The 22,138-nt window shown below is 42.8% G+C and overlaps 1 protein-coding gene across 1 annotated transcript in view; it reads right to left on the bottom strand.

The window, feature by feature from the left end:
• Positions 1 to 13,709, bottom strand: part of DUSP9 (dual specificity phosphatase 9) — a 36,470-nt gene extending 22,761 nt beyond the window's left edge. Inside the window, exon 1 of the mRNA XM_075260435.1 lies at positions 13,534 to 13,709. The gene's annotated coding sequence lies outside the window, so the exon portion shown is untranslated. The remainder of the gene's footprint in view (positions 1 to 13,533) is intronic.
• Between the last annotated feature and the right edge of the window lie 8,429 nt (positions 13,710 to 22,138).

Raw genomic sequence — 22,138 nt, forward strand, 5'->3', positions numbered from 1 at the left:
CCCCTGCAGAGTAAGGACAGTAAACTGTGCTTTCTGCCCTAGCATATAGAACATCCACCTTCATTGAACATATGAGTTGTGTAATGTTTCGGCATTTTGGCTTTGCAGGTTATCCTGATGGCGGTTCACAATGCCCTCCAGGACCACCAGGACAATCTGTGGCGGTCGACTGCTAAACAGTTGCCAGAACAGTTTTTTTTGGTATTGGCTAAGAGATGGGAGGTACACATATAAGATGTACGTGGTGCCACTATGGTGCCTGACAATGTGGGAGGCTCCTCAAAAGAAAAGAGACCTCCTGGTGGGAAGAGTGGGCAAATTAACCGGGCTGGTGGACTGCTCACACATCTGTCTGAATGTCTTTCATTTTACATGGGCACTTTATGTGCAAAAAAAGGTCTGGCAATCACCAAAAGGGGGCATTATATGCACATAAAGGGGCTGCGCCATGCCACAAAAAGGGACTGAGCCTAAATCAATAGGTCTCACTCCAAATATCCACATCATGCACCATTCTCCTAATCCCCACAACCAAATGCATTGCATAAGCAGATTGGGAGAAGACATAGGATGCAGATAAAATAAGTTTGGTGCCAATAGGAGTGAGCATGTTTGGATTTCCTGTGGGTTAGGTAAGCTAACCACGGATGAGAAAAAATTGTAGGCCAATTGTGCAAACAATCCCTAAAATGGTATAGATCAATCCCAGGTTAGGTGGGGTCACCTAAACCTCCCATGGCTATAGGAGGTTATATCAGCTAGAAGGGAACCAAAGTTAGTGGTCCTAGTTTTTCTCAAGTGCCAAGACTAGTGTTGAGCAAATAGTATTCGAATCCTAGTTTCGAATGCCTCGCTCCCATAGGAATGCATTGAAGCCTGCCGGCTGCGCCGGCCTGTGCTTAACCCCTTTGCGATCGGCGGCTCCCAAGCATTCCTATGAGAGTGGAGGTATTCAAATCTAGGATTCGAATACTATTCGCTCAACACTAGCCAAGACCTCTACAGATCAGCTGCCGCTGTGGGCAGGGGTCAATCACCATAGGTTTACTAGTGGAAGTTGTATGCAAGAATGTAGCTATGAGGGGTGCAGAAGTAGCAAAGAGTATTGGGCCCTGATGGGGCCCAAAGACTTCTCTACAACATAAGAAGACACCAGTATTATAGATAGCACATGGTAAGTAGGAGCCCATTACAAACTTTGCTTTAGGTCCCAGGAACTTCAAGTTATGGCTCTGGTTTGAGCCCATGGACCCACAGATTTGAGGACTTTCCAGATAGTAGGTCGGTATGTCCTACGTTACATTAGATATATATCACCACCTGAGATTAATCACTTACCCACGCTTTTAATAGGATCTATTGGCGGTATAATCCCAGGATTAGACTCCCTTAAGCATCCACTACAAACACAGTTAAGTGTCAACAAAGGTGTTCAGAAGCCACTTTTCCTTTGGGACTACTATGAGCAGTAGTCTTTCTTTGATGTTAGTATCCCATATTGCACTATTTATTTACCCATTGTATACTGGAGCGGTATATATTCATACTACACTCTGGGTGCAGTCTATTATTCTATACGTTCGAGACATCTTGTAATGGGCGCTAAACCTAAATCCATTACCTCCTAAAAATCCATTTAGACCATTACTGACCTCATCAAAGTCTACCCCATAATATTGGACACTATGGTCATCGTCTCCCCTTGAGAGTCCATCATGCCTGTGTCATCCAGCTCAGAGACAAGACATTACTTAGCTCACACCATTGACCCAAGGGATCCAAAACCAGATTATTTAATGCAGCAGTGATGCAGCTCAGGGTTTAACAGTAGCTACAAAATGCCACTAATCCTCTGCGCTCCCGGGGGCCACATTCTGACCGAGGCAAGAGAATACATTTACAAGTTACTTACAATGAAGAAATCAATACAGCAATTTACTCCTAATCCACACGCAAGCTGGCCATACATACTTAATAGCCAAACAGAACAGCTATTCCAAGCAGACTTCCCATACACATGTACACTCAGTGTCAGTGAGTATGCATGTGTTTTTAATGGAGAATAACCAGACACTTGTGGGTGACTTATCTGGCTTTAGAACAACAAAGGTCTTTGTATCTTGAAAATGCCGCCCATTGGGCTAAGACAGTCCTTTCACCTTGCAACTTCTTTGCTAATGTAAGTGAATTAAGTCACATTGCAACCCTGAGCGTTTCTAGTCACACAAGGATTTTCTTAATTTCTCTGTGACTATCAATTGCAGTCGCTGCACCCTCGTGGTTACATTGTGACTCCATTCGCTTACATTTGGGAAGGAGATGAAGGGCAACAAAGCGAACTTTAGTCCTAGTGCTAGGGGAGCTTTAGCCTAATGGGGTCCTATGGGAGTGGGCAACATAGCAATCTTTGGTCCTAGTGCTAGGCTAGTCCTGGCCCAATGGGAGCTTTCCTGATGTATAAGGTGATGTATGCTGCAGAGACAGTGTGAAAAATCTCCTATACTTACATTCTTCTTTTAGGACTAAATGCTCTTCACTCTGAACCCTCCAAAATGTGATGGATCAAAGCAGTTACCTGTGGGCAATATTTATGCATAGCCCTACATACAGTAATGGGATTAGTTCTATATGAAGGGCTTTTGTGGGCACTGGAGTTCATCTTCTGTGCCCGGAGGACTGGTGCTGTACCTACTCATTCAGTACCGATGGTGGTTACATTAGTCACAAAAATGTGAATCACAACCAGTGGACAGATGACAAACCCAGCTCTGCTATGTCTATATACATAGGTTTATACAGGATCAGGGCTTAGAGAATGTGCCTGCTTCTATAAATCATCTAAAGCCTCTGCCATAGCCGGTACTGGGTGGTGTTGACAGTAGCGGTGGCATCACATCATTGCATGTTGCTTATCATGTGAGTTTGCTCTGTTCGTACCCATACCAACTCGTGACAGAGCACACACCGCCACACTGTGCCAGCAGCTGCAAGTCTCTTTTTTATCCCCAACAATGGCACTTCTATCAGGGGTCCTTGAGCTGTGAGCCTTAACCCCTTCACCACCCCTACCTCTGCCAGCAATGGAAAAGGCGAACCAAGCTGAAACGCACACGTCTGGTATCCTAGCCAGCATTGACCTTCGGCTTTGGCAGTGATGAGGTTAACATGCTATGTTCCAAGGGAAGCAGTCCTGGAGCATGCCCGCCATCACTCCTCTTTTTCCTGGATGTGTAATTGCAGGTTCCTGGAACAGCCAGTGTCTCGTTTCCAAGGGCTGGCCTTAAAAAAAAAAACAGGGACTTGGCAGGGAGAATGTGTAGTGACTGGTTTTGGGTTCTGGGATGGTTTGAGGTGAGGAGAGGTAGGAGGTTTACTACCTGAGCAAGCTAGAACATGCCAAGCACACGACTACCCACCAGCCCCATGTTCTCTTAACTCCAAGGATGCCAGAAAAAACAAGACACTCATCGCACAAAAAGGCAGTTGTGATGCCCCAGGCTGCAACGGTGCAATAAACAGATACCACGCCATATAGACCTCTGCCCGGGTAAAACGGGAAACAATTACATTTACTGGGATGACGTTATACTGAAATGCCGTAAGAACTGGATCAATTATCCCAGCGCCTGAAGGAAACTATGAGCAAAATAAGAATTAGAAAAGTGTTCCAGCATGAGCAGGCCATGGGATATTTATAGCAAAGCTCCACATTTGGCCAATTTTGTGTGTAGGGAGAATTTCAAGCCTTTCCATATAACACAAGGAGATTGTACAAGATCTTCAAGACAACTCAAAGGAGAGCTATTGGGCCCTTATGTCCCAATTTTCATACAGTGGACTGGGGGCCCCTTTAATCCCGTGTTGGTTCCTAAAGACAACCATGAAATAAGACTTTTGGAGTATCTATTCTAAGGCTCCAAGCACATGACCGTATTAAGTCTGTGTGCTAGCCATTACTATGGAGTCGTAATAATGGACGGCATACGGACGGATTCATTTCAATGGCGCCATGTACACGGCTGGATTTTTTATATGATAGATGTAACAGGTCCTATTTCTGTCCATTTTTGATGCTCGGTCCATCTATTCTAATGATAGGGACCATGTACAACTGAACCCTATGGACTCTACAGAAATATGCATGTGTCATTCCTCTGTTATTACTACTACTGTTCATGGATATACATTTCTAGGAGGAATGACAGAGAAACAACAAGGAGTACTTACTAAACCAGACATGCCAGGAGTGGTCAGGTTTTCTCTGGTAGGTCCTGTCAAGTTCTTACAATATATGGAGATTGTATTGGGACACATACGCATTACAGATATAGGAACTTTTATGATATCCCATTCTAACCCACCCCCAGCAGCTAGGATAGCTTCCACAGATCTGGGAGGGCTTTCTACATGATTTTTGGAAGTTTTGCCCATTCATCAAGAGGAGCATTTGTGGGGCGAGACACTGATGTAGGACAAGAAGGCATGGCAAGCCATGTCCATGCTAGTTCACCCTAAAGATGATGGATGGGGTTGACGTCAGGTTCTTCCACTCCAACCATGCGTAAAAAGGGCCTTCCCCAATCTATTCTCAAAAGCAAAGACTAGAACCATATATTGGCACAAAGAATGACATATTGCTTAACCGTGCCATTTTGTGTTCATGCCACCCAGCTCGGGCACCTGTATTTGTTAATCCAAGAAAAGCTAAGTAGGAGAAACCCCACCAACACCAGCCCAAAAAGGTAAATCCAATGGTTAGAAGTGGAGAACAGCGGCACAGCTGTAGGGATGGCAGAGGTCAAGAAGTCTACCGTTATCTTTTTGTCTAAACGGATACCTCTTGTAATTTTTCTTTATAGTGGAATTTTTTGCTCATTTTATGATGTTATGGAGGGAGGTAATGGATTATAGAAATGAGCTGAGTTTTGGCAATCTGTGTCACTAAGAAGTTCTAAGAGCAGAGGAAGGCCAGAGCTGCCGCTGAGAAGGCAAATTTATGGATATAAACTCTATTTGGGTAAAAACTGTTTTTGAGTCACTGCCAAAATTTCCTCGTTAGGTGTTTTGAAAAAACAGAGAATTTTATAGTAAATTGTTCATAATCTGCAGATGTTCGGAAATCAAATTCACTCTATGCAGTATTAATTGGATTTAGCACCCCCTGTTCATAGAGGTTGTCTTCGTTGGACAATTTCCACTTTTTAGAAGGGTCCCGTGACCATAAACTGACCACAGAGTATCCTGTAAGAAAAGTGATCAGATGTCATCTGTGGGAAAGCCTAGCACTAAGTGTTCAGCTTCCCTGCAGCACCCCCACAGGGAAGACTAGGCATTGCGCTGTGTTCAGTAAAAAAAAAGATCTGTGAAATGCTGGAGAGGACAGGTCCTCCAGAGTGAGGCCCGCCTATAAATGAAAGTAAAGGCTTTGAATTTCTGTTATTTTCCTGGAAAATGTACATTTCATATGTTAAAGAGGACAGGGAATGGCAAGGGAGGAGGGAATCTAGGGGGACCAAGTGACGAATATGGCTGACATTGGTAGCTCAGACAACTACTTCCCATTCAGGTGAGCTTACTTAAAGTGAGTCTGTCTACCAGAACCCAGCCCAGACAGATTGATTCAGATGACCCTAACCTAATAGTGTTTTCCCCTAGTAAATCGTTGCCTCCATTGTTAATATGCAAATGTTTCTTTGGAGCAATGTGGGTGTTGCCATTTACCTCTTTGGTGACGTCTTCATTGCTCCAAAGAGTCCATTGGAAATAGTGACAAAAGAGTGATCTGTCTGCAGGGCTGTGTTCTGGTGAACTGAAGTCCAGTCCTGTTTTTACATTTTAAGGGCACTTGTAAAATTTCAAGATAAATTTGACAATAAATTAGAAATTATTTCACTCAAATTACATTTTAGAAAACTTCTAAAAAGTTCTCTTGCTTACAGTTGGACTAGCCTATGAAAGTAATCCTTGGCCCCTGTGTATGTGATGTTTGCTTTAGAGATGTCCCTGATTCCTCGAGCAGCTGAGAGCCTCTTGAAGACACAATTACGGAAACACAGACCTGGTTCCAATTTCTATAGTAAACAGATGTACTTCTTTAACTATTGAGGGGGTTGATTTTTCTTTTTTCTAAATGACGTTCTGCTAAGAACAGATTGTTTTGGAAAAGGTTCATATTTTAGCTTTTCTTCAAGATTTTTTTATATTTTTGTATCTTATTGTGAATTGTGTTACATTATAAGCTTCCTTATGTTTCGGACTGGTTCCCTGCTTATAGTATTTTCCTTAAATATGTTAAAGGGATGGAACAGATTCACCTAAAGCAAAAGTGTGGCCATTCCACTCAGAGCGCCATTTGGATAACATCTGTAAATTCTTCCTGGATATGAGGAAGTTCCTTTGGCTTTTACAGTAAATAAATCAAACTTGCTGTAGGAACTTAAAGGAAATGGACAACCTCATCTATAACTCCTAAATCAAAGGGTTTTGCAGATGGGGAACCATTATGTCTTTGCTTAAGTCCAAACCATAACCATTATACATGGACGGTCAATAAAATCAAAGGTCATAAACTATACCATTCAGTATTTACATTGGGATCCGTAGGGTTTTACAGAATCAAGACCCACCTTGATATATCTCTATTAACCCATTGTAGCAACTAGAGATGAGTGAACACTGTTCGGATCAGCCGTTCCGAACAGCATGCTCCCATAGAAATGAATGGAAGGATCTGGCACGGCAACCGGCCGCCGGCAAAGTGTACGTGCCAGGTGCTTCCATTCATTTCTACGGGAGCGTGCTGTTCGGAACGGCTGATCCGAACAGTGTTCACTCATCTCTAGTAGCAACTGGAAACTTAGGAAACCCCTATAATAGAGTCATACTTGCTTTAAAGGAGTTGTCATGTAGAGAACTCTTTTCTATATGTTACATCAGAGACTATGGACACGTCTGGCTGAATTCGCTGTTTGTTGGGAGTCTTAGGAGCCGGATAGATGCCGATCACCTAACGTGGCAGTCAACAACTTAAGGGCATAGCTACAGGGGTACAGTGGTAGCAGTTGTCACTGAGCCTTGGTAACTCTGACACATAAAATACAACACTATTCTACATGACACAAGATAGATAGGGTCCCAATACAGATTCTGCACTGGGACCCAGAAGCTTCAATTCACACCTCTTCAACAGCATATTTCCTCAGCAGTTCCTCCTATGTGGTATAATAGAGAACATGCAGATGAATGGCTGTCCATGTAATACATCGGAAGACCCAGTCCAGTAATGCAAGATGGCCTCATAGACATCTTAGCGTGGGGACCACAACATTGTGTCACCTTCAATGAGCCAATGGACCAAGTCCATCCATGCTACACACAATGTAAGTATGAGCATGGCTTCTCTTAGTAATATCTAGAGATGAATCAATGGTGATCAGCCAGATTTACTCTAAAAAGGGGTTGGTCATCATGACAAGTAACCTATGACAAAGTTTGAAGAGAAACACAGGCATATAGAGTCCTGAGTAATGGAGGTTCCCATACCCCTTGGTGTTTGGCCACCTACTCTCCCTTCTCCCATGTCCATGCACACTGGTTTTGGCCAAGCATACACGTTTTCAATGAGAACAGGAGAGTAAATCACTGCCAGACAACTCTCTCATCTCCAAAAGATCTATCATGCCCAGTCCTTCCATTCGCCATACACATAACATAGTCAGCCAGTCCGGCCAAATTTAATGGTTTAGGCTGACTTTGCTCCTTTGGTCTAGCCTTCAAGATGAGGTCTCATTTCCTCTCATTTCCTTAACTACAAGTCAGGAATTGTAGACATGCTTGGGTGATTCTAGCCCAAATAGACCAGGAGTTGACTTTCATGGGTGATTGTCCATAGAGGAGCTCATGCGGTAATTTCGGTCTGGCACCGTCACACTTGGCATTACAGAGAGCAGGGCAGGGGTTGTCCTCTTAATTAACCAGAAACATCTGTGTGGCATTCACGTTACATTTCCTGCTGTCACCCAAGAAGAATACAAAGAGAGTCGGGAAAATAACATCCCTTGTCTTGCAGGATTCTGCAGGTCGTAATCTGATTTTGCCGGTGGCTATACTTTACTGCTGCAGCTGTTGGGGGAGAATATCTCAAGCTTATTTAGTAGTCCAGTTAAAGGAGATGTTTTTTACACTTAAAGAACATTTGAAGTTCTTAAAAATTCCATTAGTGACAACTAATATGGTGTCGTCTTGGGAATCGCACAGCTTTCCCGGATACCTGAAAGGTAATGGTAGTGATGAAGCAATACAAGAACTAAGACAGCAAGATTTAGAAAAGCTGTAATAGTGAACAGCCCCAATAGTTGAAATAAGTCAACTCAAGGACTTGAAGGTATTTCTTCGAGGAATATGCTCTGTGCAATATAAATCATAGCAGACTAAAACCTCTCTTATTATGACCATGATTTGTCAGGAAGTGAACTGATTCAAATGGCATAGACTTCATGTATGTGAGAAGTAGATTTGCATTAATTATGTCATAGACTACTTAAAGGGCTTGACCACACATGCCTAAGTCAATGGAAAATCCCAATAAACTGCCTGCAGCCACCAACCATTTTGCATGCTTTTCCTAGATAAATCTTTCAATATGATAGCCTTTAGAGCAGGGGTAGGGAACCTTTGGCTCTCCAGCTGCTGTGAAACTACAACTCCCAGCATGCTCCATTCACTTCCATGGGAGTTCCCAGAACAGCAGAGCCAGTATGCATGCTGGGAGTTGTAGTTTTGCAACAGCTGGAGAGCCGTACGTTCCCTACCCCTGCTTTAGAGCAATCAGCTGATCACCAAGACTCCAGCTATAGAGATGTCTTACAAGATTGGCTGTTTGCTTGGAGGAGTCTCAGGAACTGACCTGTGATTATAAGATAAAGTTGCAGCCTTATTTACCCTGCAGTGACTCCTATGTAATATTATAGAGGACATGCAGATGAGTGACTGTCCATGTAGTTATATATCAAAAGGCCTGGTCCAAAACAGCAATGCCCAGTGCTCTGCAGCTCGGCTTATGCAGGGGAAGTCTGCATTGGAGATCAGGCTCTATGACATATATGAAGCATATGTGATATAATAGGTGTATATGATAGAGGAGAGAAGCTGAGCTCTGTGATATATAGTTGTATATGATAGAGGAGAGAAGCTGATCTCTGTGATATATAAGGTTATATGATAGAGGAGAGAAGCTGATCTCTGTGATATGTAAGGTTATATGATAGAGGAGAGAAGCTGAGCTGTGTAATATATAGGGTTATATGATAGGAGAGAAGCTGAGCTCACTGATATATAGGGTTATATAACAGTGGAGAGAAGATGAGCTCTGTGATATATCCTATCCTTCCTATCCTACTATTATAAATCCTACTATTATAAATGTGAAAGTTTGTGGGTTTGGATGTTTGTTCCTCAATCACGCAAAAACGGCTGAACGGATTTGCTTGATTTGCCACATACAGTACATAGATAGGAACCCCAATTAAAACATAGGCTACTTTTTATCCCGGTAAATGACATCACTACACAACCGCAGTGAAGGAATGTAGGTTCACACAACACTAAAGGACCTGTTATGACATCATCACAGGTCCTTGAGCCATTCTAGGATAGGATCATGCTAGGCAGTGGCGGAGCTAAACTATTTTGTGTGCGGAGCTATATAGGATGAAGCTGGACAGTGTCAAAGCTGATGAAAATGGAATCTCATGGAAGATCAGGAGATTACAGAACATGCAGTCTGTGTGTGGGAAAGAGGAGTATATCGGGTGTAGAGTTTCAGTGAGTACGACGGGGAATGTGTTGTTGTGCCTCTGATGGGGGAGAACTTTGGCACATTTCAGCAACATCTGTTCAGCCCTTTGTAACACAGAAGCTGCTCAGTCACATAACAAAACCCCTGTAATCACAATTGCCTGATGTAGCAGATTTTAGGCAGCGCTGTAGCGCACCTCTGTAGGCTCTCCATATGCAATACATACAGCTGGGTATCCTATACATATGCAGCGATGTAGCAGAGTCAAGATGCGGGAGCAGGCTGATCGAACTTTGGCACATTTCAGCAACATCCATTCAGCCCTTTGTAACACAGAAGCTGCTCACACACTGACATAATAACACCCCTATAATCCAAATAGCCAGATGTAGCAGAGCTTAGGCAGCGCTGTAGCACAGCTCAGTAGCACAGCTCAGTACGCTCTCCATATGCAGAGATGTGCATATAACTGAGTATGCTGCGCATATGCTGCGATGTAGCAGAGCCGAGACACGGGAGCAGGTGGAACATCCACAACAGCAATTGGCTAAATATAAGTGGCTCAGCGTCAACACCAACTTGCAGATGAAGTCGCATATGCTAGTAGGGTTATATAATAGAGGAGAGAAGCTGAGCTCTGTGATTTATAGGACTAGGTTCTACCCGCGACTTCGTCTGCGTGTTGTTGGCGGCGATGATCCACCTATGCTCAGCAAATTAATGCCATCGATTATTTGCCTGCTCCGGCGTTTCGGCAGCTCTTAAGCTGTCCTGCTGCTGAACTTGTTCCTCATGCCGTGCCTGTGATTGTTCCGGCATCTCACCAGCTCACTGGGTCGCCATATAATGAGCGTGTTGTTGGCATTGATAATCCGCCTGCTCCGGCGTTGCGTCAGCTGTCAAGCTGGCCTGTCGCTAAACTCGTTCCTTGCACTGTGCCCGTGATTGTTCCGGCATCTCAGCAAATCACTGGGGCGCCATATAATGAGCATGTTGTTGGCACCAATGATCCCCCTCAGCTCCACTTGAGGAGAACTCTGTTGACTTCTGGCTACGTTCATAGCTCTCATTGTTTTAGAATTTTGCAACTAATTAGATTTTCTTCCCCCCCCTGCATGTTTAAAATTGGCAAACTGGCAATTTGGATTAAAGGTGTTTTCCCATCCAGTGAGTCAGCATGTTGCCTGGAGCTGATCAGGTAATATGCAAATGTATGTACACAATCTACTGAGGGTTAGCTGAGTGTTTACATAGAGAGATAACAGACCTGGCTTTATCAGAACCTGAGATAAGCTGCTGCAAGAGCAGTATAATATAGTATGTGAACATAAACTCCAAACAGTCGTGAAACCATGACATTTACCGGGATAAAAAGTATCCTATGTGTTAATTGGGGTTACAAACTATCTATGTGCCAAATTTCATTCAAATCCATTCAGCCATTTTTGCGTGCTGGAGGAACAAACATCCAAACACACAAACTTTCATATTTATAACATTAGCAGGATAAAATAGGATTATGAGATACAGGAGAGAAGCTGAGCTCTGTTATATATAGGATTATATAATAGAGTAGAGAAACTGAGCTCTGTGATAAGACAACAGAAATTATCCGAAAGGTTCACTTTAAGTCTCTCTATTATCATGAATTGTTATTACCTTTCCTGAGACCGGCCACTAAGTAAAGATGTTTATTTCACAGTATCTTCCTCCCCCGCACTTCCCCTATGAATTAAACGTATGGGAAAGTCATTTCAGGAAGGGGTTTTCCAAAAGTAGACACCCCCTTTTATCATATTCACTATGCATGAAGTGTAAGAGTATTTCTTGTAAAGAGTTGTTTTGGTAACCAGTTAGTAAACTGGAAACAAGACCCTTCCAAATGATTTGGACTGGGAATTCCCAGAGATTGCAGGGAAGATCTGGAAGGCAGCACAGCACATGCCGTGTGTAATATGTCTTTAAGACTCCACCATAACAAGAAAAAGACATTGAAGAATTCATGAGACATTTAAGAATGAGGGAAGGACAAACCAACCACAAGGAGGTTACATTAATCTTGTAACAGAGCATCGCCTGTGATCTCTGTCTCAAAAATACGATAAGATATCCTATTTTTAGAGGTCTAGTCTATAATGTGGCTCCTTCATGTAATTCTATGAAGTCAATCGCCCTCCAGGCTATCCCCCCTAAAATTCCATTTAGTGGTTTCACCACTGCATCACATCCCGGCACAAAGTCTCCTTTATAACATCAGCCTGGAAGCAGAGACTGGGCAGGAATCTGCGTGAAGCTGTTACATCCCTACTTGTGAATCAAAAGCTTTACAGAGCATGGAAAATGTGCTGATCGCCTCCGTACTGGAGAGAGGGAGGAAAAGCAGAGACAGAGGGGAAAGACACAGAGGGAAGTGGGAGAGAGAGAAATCTAAGATGGGAAAGAATAAGGGGGAAGAGAGGAGAAAGGGTGAGCGTTGGGGCTACCAACCCAACCTCGCCATGCTTCGAAATAGGTATCCCATTACCATAGCTCAACCCTTGTATATTTACATACCACGAGTAACATTCTCAATCACATTCGAGATATGCATCCATTGACTTCCAAAAAAAATTGGGTGCTGGTGGTCAATGACCACCCGTCTTCTTCAACAGTCTTGATGTTACTATATTAAAGCATTAATGGACAACTACAGAAGAATGGATTGGATCATTGTAGACACAAAATCGTAACTAAAGATGACACTCATTTTGCAGAAAACTCTTGACAACAATCATGACTAAGCCTTATTATCCTTCGATTTTCATGCTAAACATTTCCAGACATATGAGAGACTCGGGAACACATCTTCCCGGCATCATCACCACCACCACCGCATTTATGGAACTAATTTTAACCTCCTGGCAAGCACAGGGACATATTTGGTCCGTCCTGCATACATATTGTCATCATTTCCTTTGGATTCCTCAACTCGAACAACATAATGTTTGCCCAAACACCCACACTGACAAACATCAACACATTTCCGAGAGGTCTACAACAATCCTTCGACTGGCCCAAAACAATAACTCTTATTTACTCTCCTGTCTTGACTTGACCCCTGTGTGTGCTATATGGTAAATTAGGGGTTTCCGGGGGATGATAGAGGGGCTAGGAGCAGCCAAGAACTCCTACATTGTGTGCAGTCTGATCCAATTCATGTATTTTGTATTTACAAAGCCCATTTGGTGCCCAATATAACTCCTGCTCTTGCTCGGTGGTGCCCTGTCTGCTTCAAATTACCTGGAAAACTACTATAGGAGAAGTCATGGGGAGGGGGCGAAAGTTGCAAAGTTGGATGCCATGATCGCAATGTGAATTGTAGAAATTGGAAAACTGGTTTGTATACTTTCATTGGTCCATGGGTGACACTATTCTAGTCCCATCATGAGAACTTTTCATGGCTTAAGGTTCCTCCAGTCTACTACCCCCTGCAAACAAGATCTAGTAATGCGTACATACTGATTTATTAAGGGAATTTGTGTGAGTGTCTTGGGATTTTGTTGCTTTTCCTAAGGGTCAGTATAGCCGTTACATCTGTATATCTTTCTCCATTCCTTCGCTATGCTCGCCTCCGCCTAGCCTTGCTTTTTCCACAAATCCTCCACCCTTCCAGCGAAGGAGGACTTCCTTGCAGTTCCCCTGAGCCCTACCGCCCACTCCAGATGCAGACAGTGAGTCCCAGTATGGCAATGTCTTACCTGGCAAGCTGGGATAAAGTCCGCTCTTGAGCCCAGTTGTCCTGGTACATGCAGGGAAGGTTTAGGATGATCCGAAAAAGGCGAGAGAACCTGCCTCAGTCTTTCCCCTCTTGTCTTTGCACGCTGGCAGGCAAGCAAGACTTTTAATGATTTCCAGCACAGCTTGGCTGCTGTGTTTCCTCTTACAAAAAAAAAAAAAAAAAAAAAAAAAAAAGAAGCAAGCCCCTGTCCCTCCCTCCTCTTCTCCTTCCATCACTCCCCAGTATCCTCCTCCCAGTACACGTGCAAGCTGTGTACAACCTGAAGCCCGGCCTGCTGCTCCATACTGGCTGATCTGGGATTCGAGGAGGGGTTTCATAGTACCAGAGGCCTGGGTTGATGTCAGGTTACACAGGAAAGTGGGGGCCTGGGGATTTCTGAGTCATTTTCACGACTGAGCCTGTGTAATGATCATCTTCAGGAATGAGACAGAATTAACTCCTGCATTCCTGCTGGGGCCTTCTGGGTAAGCAGGATACATGTGCCAATCAAGATTTCGGCAAATGTTTTGCAATTAAAAAAAACAAAAACAATATTAAATAATTTTTTTCTTTTAGCGGGATAAATAGAGGATAGTAATGTGATGTGTATAGACACTGCTGGACCGCAGTAGGTACTAGTACTTTGAAGAAGATGAAAAAGAAAAAGGCCTTGCTGGGTTAGTACATTGCAATGATGGGGCCTCATAGCAAAACTTGAAATACAATCCAACTCTACCATGAAAGATTATGCTGATCCCAAATCTGTGCCATCTGTATTTCCCTTGTGCAAAGGGATAATGCAGACAGTGATGTCACCGTTCAGGAATGATGGACACAGTGATATCACAGTACTGGGATCATATACGCAGTGATGTCACAATACAGGGATAATCCACGCAGTGATGTCACAATACAGGGATAATGTACACAGGGGGTAACACAGTGGCTCAGTGGTTAGCACTGGAGTTCTGGGTTCAAATCCTGCCAGGGACAACATTTGCAAGGAGTTTGTATGTTCTTCTCGTGTTTGCGTGGATTTCCTCCCATTCTAAAAAGACATACTGATAGGAAAAAATAAATGTACATTGTGATCCCTATATGGGGCTCACAATCTACATTTAAAAAAAAAAAAGCACAGGGATAAGGTAAATATAATCCTTTAATAGTCCCAGCATGGGGAAATTCAGCGTGTTACAGCTGCATGGATAATACAGTAATATAATTTAAGAAAGACAGAACACGTACAAGCTCATAGCAGATAGAAAATATATACTAGGAGTCATAGCAACTAAGAAGAAAAGAAGACTTCAGGATCATTTAGTTCTCTGTGCAGAGTGATCTCCGCTTAGCCTGATATTGATTATACAGCCTGACCACGGTTGGGAGAAGGATCTCCAATACCCCTCCTTGTCACACTTGGGGTGAAGCAGTCGGTCACCCACAGTACTGCCAAGTGCTGTCACGGTCTCATACATGGGAGACAGTGAGCATAGAGACAGTATCCTTCTGTCACCCACCACCTGTACTGGGCCCAGGCCCTTCTGATCAGCCTGTCAAGTCTATTTCTGTCTCTGGTTGGTATGCTACTCCCCAGTAGGCCACTCCGAAGAATGGCTGATGCTACCACAGAGTTGAAAGAGGCCCTAAGAAGTGCACCCTGGACTCCAAAGGCCCTCAGCCTCCTGAGCAGGTAGGGCCTGCTGTGACACTTTCTTTGCAGCGCCTCCAGGTAATCAGCCCAGTCCAACTTATTATTGAGGAGCACACCCAGATACTTGACTGTCTCAATGCCTGTACCCTGGTTGTCCACTGGATTCGGGGCATTCCTCCGCTTACTTACCGTATTTTTCGGACTATAAGACGCACTTTTTTTCCCCAAAATTTCGGAGGAAAATGAGGGTGCGTCTTATAGTCCGAATGTGGGGGGAGAAGCGGATTTACAGCATGGCCACGCTACTGCCACCGCTGGTTTTCTTCAGCGGCAGGAGCGTGACAATCTGCAGGCCCTGGCAGCTAAGACACTCCCCGGCATCCGCCGGTCTATTACAGCAGATGCCGGGGACGGTCTTAGCTGCCGGGGCCTGCAGATTGCCGCGCTACTGCCACCGCTGGTTTTCTTCAGCGGCAGGAGCTGCCATGCTGTAAATCCGCTCCTCCTCCGCAGGTCCCGGCAGTTAGTTAGCCTCGTCTACTAATATTTTTATGTACAGTGAACGTCAAAATCAAAAGTGCTAAACCGCCGGGTTTTTCTCTCTGTTTTGCCTCTGAATTAAATAAAAGGTGATCTAAGCAATAAACATTTCCCAAAATGGTATAACTAAAAAGTACACCTGGCCCCACAAAAAAAAACGCCCTATACATCCCCGTACAGCTGCAGGGTCACCTGTCAATGTGGCCTTGCAGCTGTTCCAAAACTACAACTCCCATACATTAAATATTTTACCATTTTTTGCCTGAAAATTTTTTTCCCTATTTTTCTCCTCTAAAACCTGGGTGCGTCTTATAGTCCGAAAAATACGGTAAGTCCACCACCATCTCCTTGGTCTTCTCAGCATTAATCCTGAGGTGGTTCTGCTGACACCATTCTACAAAATCCCGTAACAGCTGGATGAGTTGCACCTAAAGTCAGCACAGGGATAATGCACACAGTGATGTCACAGCACAGGGATATTAAAGTGATGTCACAGTACAGGGATAATACACATAGTGATGTCACAGTACAGGGATAATAAGATAAGGTCATAGTCGCGTTTATGACTAATTGACCATTAATTTCAGGTAACTGTCGTCGTCCTAATTAATAAGGCTGAGGGCCGGCGGTCAAGAAATCACACCATTCTGTGATGGTATTCATTCTTTCCTCAGCTATAATGTATACTGACGCACTTTTTATTGAGAACATAGAGTTAAATAGTATCAGAGAAAGGAAGTGATACCATGTAAGTTTTCATATTCATTCCTGATTGGTATGATACACCTCAATGAAATAGAAAAAGTTTATGCAGTGCCATATATAGCCAGCTGGTCCCGCTTTTGCGTGTTGACCTTGGGGCGCTGTCTTGTGGCAGCAATCCAAGCATTTGTTTTTCTTGCACCCATCTTGGATACAGGCGCCATCTTATGATATAACATTATAGCAGTTTCAAGCATAAGCAACTATATCTAGCATTCAGCTTTAAAGGATAACAATGTTTTTTCATACATTACATGATTATAACCTTCACAAATACACATAGTGATGTCACAGTACAGGAATAATAAACAAAGTCATGTCAAAGCAGAGCTACTCTTCTTTTTGGCCAATGGTTGAGGACTTGTTAATATTTTTTAATGAACAACTTTCTAATAGAATCTAAGTGAATTTTCCATAGGACAACCTAGTAAAGAAAACTATAAATATTTTTTGATCAGAATTCACAAGTATTTTAGTGATAACCTTACTAAATTCTCAAAAAGACTAAACCCCCCATCCCACCCCCTTGAAAAGTCTTAAATTGACTTCAGCCTTAGCTTGAACCTAGATGATCTATCTCATTGCATTGTTCCATGCAGCCAATCTGTAGATTGCTCACAGATGTAAAGACCACTAAAGTCATCTAAACTAACCAAATCCATCAAGCCCCCCGTGTAATTACATCCCACCCCCCCTCTAAAAAAGCTTTGTCCGGTTTTAGTGGCAAATATAACCTCTGTGTGTAAAATGTTCGTCGAACAAGATTACACATCAACACTAAAAATAGGCAGAATTATCCAAAAGGCACGTCCCTGCTGCTGCGCTCTTCATGGCTGCCAGCAAAATCACAAATATCCAAAATCAAGAAACACAAACATAACCCAAAAATTATCCAAATTGGGTCTCCTACTATTTCAGTGAAAGAAGTAGAAAATAATATCTCATAGGAGCTAGGCTGGATGCCAATACTGGGGGTCACCAGCAGAGCGCTACACAGAAAGAACAGTGCCCCATAGAATAGCTTAGAATGGGATCACTATGAGGAGGGCCTCACTATGCCTTTAATAAATTAAAGGGGCGGCTTTTTTGTTTCAGATATTGCTGCGTTTTTTTTGTTTTGCTTTTTTAGCTAAAATCAGTAGTGGATTTAGCCCCAGTATTAGGGTAAGTTTTTTGCTCAGGGTTTTGAGGCCGTATCTGCCTAAAAACCTTGACTAAAAAGACGGCTCCCATTGAAAAAAATGGGAACCGCTCAGGTCGAGATGTTCATTCTTCAGGTCTTAGGCTGAGGCCACTCGTTGTAAAAAAGCTCTATTTTCTGTTGCAGATTTTGCTAAAGTTTTCGAGCCAAAGCCAAGTGTGGATTGAGCTGAGAGGACAAGGATAAGAACTTGCCATATATTTCCCATTCCTTTTGAGGCCACTTTGGCTCAAAAAACTCCAGCAAAGTGTGCGACAAAAACACAGCTATTCCTCAGGGTGTACCCTTAGGTTTCATGCACACAACCAAGTGTATAGTCTGAGATGTCTTCCAATCTTCCATTCTGTCCGGATATTTTTAGAGCGGGTCCTATTCGTATTCATAGGAATGGACCCCCGGACCAGAAGAACCAGAAGACACTCGGGTTACACTTACCTAAGGGCCACATGTCGAAGCCTTAAGAATATTTTCTTTCCCCTGGAACAGCATCAACAGTAAACTTTACTGAACGTGACCCTGACTGAGCTTTTCTGAATGTTCTGCACAGGCACTCTCAGTCTCTTCTAACCACTTATTCCCACTTACAGTTTTTCTCCTTACAAGAGGAGGCTTAACATCAGACTCTGACTGGGTCGGTCAGCCATAGATATTGCCTTGATCCTCATCCTCCTCCTCCTCCGATATGGCCCTTGACCAGACAGCCAGGGCACCAGTCCTCATTACACACATCTGATATATAGATATAAATTGCCTTATCTGAAGATCCAGGATAGCATCAGTGATATACAGGGACAGGTGAAGCCAATATCTAGCAGCATAGTTACAGTCCTATGAAAAAGTTTGGGCACCCCTATTAATCTTAATCATTTTTTGTTCTAAATATTTTGGTGTTTGCAACAGCCATTTCAGTTTGATATATCTAATAACTGATGGACACAGTAATATTTCAGGATTGAAATGAGGTTTATTGTACTAACAGAAAATGCGCAATATGCATTAAACCAAAATTTGACCGGTGCAAAAGTATGGGCACCCTTATCATTTTATTGATTTGAATACTCCTAACTACTTTTTACTGACTTACTGAAGCACAAAATTGGTTTTGTAACCTCAGTGAGCTTTGAACTTCATAGCCAGATGTATCCAATCATAAGAAAAGGTATTTAAGGTGGCCAATTGCAAGTTGTTCTACTATTTGAATCTCCTCTGAAGAGTGGCATCATGGGCTACTCAAAACAACTCTCAAATGATCTGAAAACAAAGATTGTTCAACATAGTTGTTCAGCGGAAGGATACAAAAAGTTGTCTCAGAGATTTAATCTGTCAGTTTCCACTGTGAGGAACATAGTAAGGAAATGGAAGACCACAGGGACAGTTCTTGTTAAGCCCAGAAGTGGCAGGCCAAGAAAAATATCAGAAAGGCAGAGAAGAAGAATGGTGAGAAGAGTCCAGGACAATCCACAGACCACCTCCAAAGAGCTGCAGCATCATCTTGCTGCAGATGATGTCACTGTGCATCGGTCAACTATACAGCGCACTTTGCACAAATAGAAGCTGTATGGGAGAGTGATGAGAAAGAAGCCGTTTCTGCACGTACGCCACAAATAGAGTTGCCTGAGGTATGCAAAAGCACATTTGGACAAGGCAGCTTCATTTTGGAAACAAAAATTGAGTTGTTTGGTTATAAAAAAAAGGCGTTATGCATGGCGTCCAAAAAGAAACAGCATTCCAAGAAAAACACATGCTACCCACTGTAAAATTTGGTGGAGGTTCCATCATGCTTTGGGGCTGTGTGGCCAATGCCGGCATCGGGAATCTTGTTAAAGTTGAGAGTCGCATGGATTCCACTCAGTATCAGCAGATTCTTGAGAATAATGTTCAAGAATCAGTGACGAAGTTGAAGTTACGCCGGGGATGGAGATTTCAGCAAGACAATGATCCAAAACACCGCTCCAAATCCTCAGGCATTCATGCAGAGGAACAATTACAATGTTCTGGAATGGCCATCCCAGTCCCCAGACCTGAATATCATTGAACATCTGTGGGATGATTTGAAGCGGGCTGTCCATGCTCGGCGACCATCTAACTTAACTGAACTTGAATTGTTTGTCCAAAATACCTTTATCCAGGATCCAGGAACTGATTAAAAGCTACAGGAAGCGACTAGAGGCTGTTATCTTTGCAAAAGGAGGATCTACTAAATATTAATGTCACTTTTCTGTTGAGGTGCCCATACTTTTGCACCGGTCAAATTTTGGTTTAATGCATATTGCGCATTTTCTGTTAGTACAATAAACCTCATTTCAATCCTGAAATATTACTGTGTCCATCAGTTATTAGATATATCAAACTGAAATGGCTGTTGCAAATACCAAAATATTTAGAACTAAAAATGATTAAGATTAATAGGGGTGCCCAAACTTTTTCATAGGACTGTATATACTCCCCACTTCACTCTGCCTGCCTGTTGTGTGTGTGCTGTGTGCAGAACCTTCAGTGTATTTTCATAAGCTTCAGCTTAACACCACTCTCTCCTTTGCCTCCAGCTTCGCCATCCCTGTTTCTCTATATGTGCCCCTAGTTCTGATGAAGATATCATGTGCCTTATCTCAAAGATGAGGACAGCGTCAGTGATATACAGCAATAGGAAAATCTCAAAATCTAGGGGGAGAGTTATAAACCCCCTGCCTCATTCTGCCCGCCTGTTCTGTCTGCATGTTTGCTGTGTGCAGAATCTTCAGTGTATTATCATGAGATTCAACCTCACACTGGACAGATATCTGCTTACAGTTCCACCTTCCCTGTTCCTTTTTATTCCTCCCTAGTGCTGCTGAAGATATCATTTGCCTTATCCAAAGAGCCAGGATAGTGTTAGATATATACAGCCCTAGACAAGTTCATACAATGACTAGTGTTATAAATCTTCTGTGAACTACTCTGCCTGCATGTGCTATCTGTATGTGCTGTGTGCAGAATCTTCAGTGTATATTCATGAGATACAGCTTCATACTGCTCATTCCTCTGCCTTTTCCTTGTAAGAGCTGGCAAAGAGAAACCTATCACTAGCAGGAGGAAGATTTTTCTTTGCATCACCTATGATACACTGAGACTCTGCGGTTGTAGGGGACGCAAGTTCTATGTCACTGAACTAATATTTCTCTGCCAACAGTCAGCACTAGAGGGAGCTCAGAAACTCACTGTTACAACTTCTACACTGGAGTCAATACTAAAACAGTGTGCAGTAAGAACCCAAGCTCCCCCTAATGGTGGAACGAAGAATGACATGGTGTCAGTAGGTGGACATTCATTTTAATATGCCCTGTACACAATATGGTAAACCAGTAATACATAGGTCTGGCTATGTCTCCCTAAATAAAGCCATCTAATAGAAAGTCTTCACAATACCGAGAAAGAATTGAATAATAATTTCAATATCTGATCCAGACAATTATTTACACAGGTCTTGATATTTTCTTTTCTAATCTCAGGATTGGGGAAAAAAAGCCTTTTGTGAAGCGACAGGAGCTAATTCCTTATTATTGGCCTCTCGCCAGCCGTGATGAAAGGAGTTGTAGCGAGCCGGTTTCTATGATTTCTGAGAAATGACGAAGATTTTGCAGGACAATCCGAGGAAGTTAGGCTGATTTTGGCCAAATAGGACATTTTTGAAGCGTTAGCAAAAGGGCATGGTATTTGTAGGGCATAAATAGGAAAAGTGGTTGGGACATACAACTTTATATTATATATTGTCCACTAACATAATATTGGCAGCATTACCATGAAGACATAATACAAGCAATTCATACAAGTGACACGCCAGGTGCGGACGCCAACTGAATCTTAAGAACCTGCAATTTCCTGTGACTTGATAAACTGTGTCCCCGGGCAACCTTTAAAGGTGAATATGGCCAGGCCTGTAATCATATAATACTTGTGCAATGAAATCACCGACCACAGATCAGCACAAGCACGCCTTTGTTGCTATGGGCTTAAAGGGGTTTTCTGGGATTGTAAAATTGATGACTTATCTTTAAAAAAGGTCATCAATATCTGACGGGTGGATGTCCAATACCTACGACCCCTAGAGAAAAGGTATTTTTGAAGAGACCGCAGTGTCGGATAAGCCATCAATATTTAAGGGAATGTCAGCAGAAAATGAAAGTTTTTAAAGAAGTTAAAGTTTTTCTTAAAAATTTCCATGTCACTGTCTGTATCAAAAAAAAAGAGTATGACTATAGAATTTTTACTCTGACCACCAAGCCTAATAATAGACATTTTTCAAATATGTAGGGGTACAGCTATATAGATAACACCACACAACAACCTTTATTACTTCTACTGCTAATAATAGATGATGTCACAGCTTATTGTAAGCCGATGGCTGGTCAGGTAATGGAGGGGGTGTACATCTCATCCAGACTACTCAGGTGG

Source organism: Leptodactylus fuscus, chromosome 11, assembly GCF_031893055.1.
Source record: "Leptodactylus fuscus isolate aLepFus1 chromosome 11, aLepFus1.hap2, whole genome shotgun sequence".
In the NCBI taxonomy this organism is placed as follows: domain Eukaryota; kingdom Metazoa; phylum Chordata; class Amphibia; order Anura; family Leptodactylidae; genus Leptodactylus; species Leptodactylus fuscus.